Source organism: Canis lupus, chromosome 15 (assembly GCF_003254725.2).
Source record: "Canis lupus dingo isolate Sandy chromosome 15, ASM325472v2, whole genome shotgun sequence".
In the NCBI taxonomy this organism is placed as follows: domain Eukaryota; kingdom Metazoa; phylum Chordata; class Mammalia; order Carnivora; family Canidae; genus Canis; species Canis lupus.
In genome coordinates this window covers 61,791,488-61,796,094 of record NC_064257.1, presented here as the reverse complement: position 1 = coordinate 61,796,094, position 4,607 = coordinate 61,791,488, and the positions used below count along the sequence as shown (strand labels likewise).

Here is a 4,607-nt window from a genome sequence, read left to right as displayed (position 1 = left end):
TTATTTATTCATTAGAGACACAGAGAGAGAGAGAAAGAGAGGCAGAGACACAGGCAGAGGGAGAAGCAGGCTCCGTGCAGGGAGCCTGACGTGGGACTCGATTCCGGGGCTCCAGGATCACGCCCTGGGCGGAAGGGAGGTGCTAAACTGCTGAGCCACCCTGGATTCCCCTACATTCTGTATTTTTACATCAATTTACATAAATCCTTTTAACAACAACAAAACGAGCTTTACAAAACAACATACAAAATAATCCTTTTATAATGACAAACCTGGTTTTGAGCAGCGTATTATTGTAAATCCACGCATGCTACTTGCCTTTCAACCCATTTATGACACATTAGTAGAAGACACCCAATGGGTATCTGTCGGTGACAGGATAGTGCTGTACGCGTGGCGTGCCCCCCAAATAACAGTAAGTGTGGCTATTTCCCAAGGCACCGCATATGCGGCTCCAGTTTTAAACGAGCAGTGGTTGGCTTTATTGAGGGGTCACTGGAGAAGTCAGCCGGAATTTGGAAGTGGAACACTGCTGGCCTTCAGCCTTGTTTCTAGGAACTACCCCACCCTGTTGTTCCCAAGAGAACAAATGTACACTTGATAGCCAAGCAGGTGGCATGGGTTGTGGCAATAAACATGTCCTTTCCTGTAAGGGAGCAGTGGACGAGGTTTATGGATCCATGAGCTTTCCTGTGGGCAAGCCATTGTGTCCAGTTAAAATTGTAACTGAAAACATGCGTCTCTCCCAAGTTCTCGATGATTCCACCCATGCATAGCCCAAAGTCCCTGAGCACTGCTCCCACCGTCGATTCGTCTGACCACGAGCACGACCAGCTTCTAGGATGAAAAATAGCATAGGGACCACTAAAAGTCGGTGAGTCTGTCTGTATGTGATGAGACACGGCTCCAGAGTTAGTCCACCTGCCAATGAAAGTTAGGGAAAGGAAGCCAGTTGGGAGGCACTGGGTCCCTCCTTGTTTTCCATGTGTTTACTTCCTCTGTTTCCCTAATGAACTCCATCGCTTTGGAATTCTAAACCTTTAAAGGGAATTAAGAAACAGACTCATTATTTAGAGTCAAAGGTTATAATCAACTCCTCTTCAACAATCAACCGATATCCCTTTGTTTACTTGAAATATAACAGGAAAACACTACCTCGTGCCTAAACGACTTGGAGCATTATTTTCATAATTGCTTGTTGAATTTTCCTAATTAATCAGAAAGGCTTTGGCACAAAGAGTCCAACTACTGAGACCTGAGATACACGGCTGGCAGCAAATTTGTCAGCAGAAATGGTCTTTGGTGCAATCTATGTGCTACCTGGCACAGAAAGTGCTCTGTAAATCTTGATTATGATTACAACACAATGGTTAATTAGCAAGGCTTTTCTTTGTCCTTACAAACTTCTGTAGACTCTTTGACATTCACAAATTGAGGAGTAAGAGTTTCCCTACAGTTGTATGCAACAAAAAAAAAAAAAAAAAAAAAAAAAAGGAGAGAGAGAGCGAGAGAGCAAGTTTTCGTTGTTTTCCAAAGGATATCCCTTGTGCTGACAGTATTCCATGGCGTGAGCCCCACGGTCCCACAGCCAAAGATTCAAGCTGGCCAAAGAAAACGCTGACCCCACTGGACTTGAGTAGGTCAAGGAGTTTTATGGTGAATGGAGAGTGACTGTAAAGTTAATCTCCTATTTATGTTACACTGTGATAATCCTGCCGAGGAGTTACAGCAGCCACAAAAGTCAGGAAGTTAAAAAAAAATAATGAACAGAAAAAAAATTTTTTTTTCTTAGACCATCTTTTTGTTTTTGACAATTTTTGGTGTGAACTTGATGGAGGGTTTGTTTGTTCAAAAAGCATGTTTTTGGTAAGCCTAACTAAAAGCACTCATTTTATAGTAATGTGTATTTAAATGGACGTAACATAAAAAAGAATACATGGACATAATATAGGATGATCTGAATTAGAGATAGAACCATAAATTAAGAAAACAAACGTATATAGCACATAACTTAGAAATTGGAGATTCAATGAGAACCTTAATAGGAAAGCATGCAGAGTATCTCAGAAATGACTTAGGATTTATTGTTTTTAAAAATGACTTGAGTTAGGTTTTAAAAGTTGGCAAGGAGTAATTTAAACACTGGTTTTTCAGTTCGGAGAGGTTCCTTTACAGGCATTTTCAGTGACGACATAGCAAAGGAAAACATTTAAGCATATTGTGAAATACTCAGGTTAGATGAGAAATAATTTCCTGAGGGGATTTAGTCATTGGAATAAGTCACCAAAAGTAAGTTCTAAAATCTTTTTCTCTAGGGGTCCTTAAAACATGATACATTTCATATCTTCAGGACAGCTTTGTGTGTGAAGATGGATGATCACGATACATGATTCAAGGCAAATATGAATTTTTCTGACTACAAGCAAGATTTTTATTTCTTCAAAAATACTTACGATGGGAAAATCCATTAATTAGATTCCAATAGAGCAACTGGGAAAACAAGCAAAGTTTTACAGAAGCTTTCATTGCTTCACAGAAAATAAACATCTCTTAGCATACTGCAGGCTCCATAAAATTGTTAGCTTAGATTTTGGCTCTTTTTCTACATGAACGTAACGGTCCATGAACTCATATTTGGAATCCCGAACAATTACATAACTTATTAAATCTTGCCAAGATCAGTACTATTTCTTGTTGTTGAGTGTGGTTTATGAAAAATAGAGATCATATATCATACCAGGAAAGGCCCCAGAAAGTGAGGTTAGATATCCAAATTGCCATGGGAGAGTTTTTAGAATAATTTCAACAATGAGCAGATTTTTTTTTACTAATGAATGAAGACAGGCTCAACTCCTGTAGTGTAATTTTATACTCATCTCAGAGATGTAATACAATCTTCCAAAGGATTTCTGCACCCATAGCCATGCCACTGTTTCCTGATGAAATAGATCAAAGCAAGTCACAGATATATTGCCCCTTCCTGTGTGCATCTCCGAGGCCAAAGGATCCGTGCGACAAAGGAGACACTGTCGGATAAAGAGAAAAGGAGCATAAAGACAGAGCTTAAGGTGCACATTCATACTAGAGAAGGCAAAATAAAGAAAAGCCAACTGGATAAACAGGCGTGATCCCAGTAGGGCGAGGAGTGACGGGACATCACGGTATCTCCTGAACCAAGTGAGAAAAAGTTTCAGGGACAGGGACCTGAGTCAAAGGCCAGGGCGACAAAAAACAACATGAGCACTGCATAGACCATTAGCTTCCTGGTCAGAGACTGACATGAGTAGGAGAGGATGGGCGATGGCAAATGAAGAAAAAGCGGCAATCTAGATATTTTGCTGGATTATTTATACTTGGGGACAGTGGAAGCATTCATAAGGAAGCATAGAACCAAAAAATTAAGAAGGCTCATATCAAACAGGAAGGAAAACTTCAACGTCGCACAGTGGAAGTGTGCAAAAGGACTTCGAACAAGCCCTCTTCGTCTTCTCCTCCCGGAGGGCCGCAATGCCATAGCATACTCATGTTCTTCTTCCTGAAAGTGTTTCTGATGTAATTTTAAATAACATACATATTTTATAGCGTGACTTTATTTATATTTATTATTTTTCTGAGTTGAAACACGAAGCCCATGACCTTTATATTAGGTAGCATTTGCTAGGGTATTCTAACGTATAAGATAGCCCCAAAATGTCAATGGCTTCTAGTGACAGAGGTTTTTGTCTTTTCTACATTACATGCGAGCTCCATGCGTGTTCTTAATTCACGGATGCAGAATGGCAAACGGCCCCTCTCTGGTCATATTGTGCTCAGAGCAGGAAGATGAGAACAGTAACAGGCTCACGGTAGCCCCGAAGCCTCCGCTCTACACACACATTCAATGGATCAAAGCAAGTCATCCAAGAGCTGGGTGCAAAAGTACAATTCTTTGATGAGGAGGGCAGAGAATACTCAGTACCAGTATACAGTCTATCACCATCTCGAAATTTTCAAAGGCATAAAATACATAGAGAAAACCAGAAAAAACATCTACATCTTTCCAATTATTTTATTAATGGGGTCGTGACATGAATAGTTTGCAGCCTGATTTTTAATTAATATTGCATTATATCTTTTCCTCCATGTCACTTAGTATTCTTTAAAATGTGATTTTAGAGGCTGCACATTAATTATTCCATTGCCCGGACATGTTTTTCTCAGCCATCCCCTTGACTTTTGTGCTTTTCTTTGTTTATATGCTGTCATTCCGTAGTTTAAGACACATTTTCTAAGTGACTTTCTAGTGCACACTGTGAGGGATGTTAATGACCTGAAACAAACACCACCATCCCTTTGAAAGGCTGCCTTGTTCTCTCCTCCCAAAGAATTAACACTGTGTTTTGAAAATAAGGTTGTTTTTACTTCCACTTGCATCTGAACATTTGCCTGGATAATGACAGCAATGCTCAGGAGTGCTGACATACTTTGGGTGTTTTGTTCCCATGATTTCATTCACTGTGAAATTGTTTGGTTGACCAATTAATCCTCTTTTTCAGCCATAAGAATTTATTTCAGTCATAGAGCAAAAGAGTTAGCAGTTCATGTACTGGCCATTTAAAAATCTGTAT

The 4,607-nt window shown here is 39.9% G+C and overlaps 1 long non-coding RNA gene across 1 annotated transcript; it reads left to right on the top strand.

Moving 5' to 3' along the window:
* The first annotated feature begins 543 nt into the window (after positions 1-543).
* Positions 544-2,687, top strand: LOC112654571 (uncharacterized). The gene is made up of 2 exons (XR_003133120.3): positions 544-874; positions 2,316-2,687. It is a non-coding gene; the product is annotated as an uncharacterized LOC112654571 (long non-coding RNA).
* Positions 2,688-4,607: the final 1,920 nt, after the last annotated feature.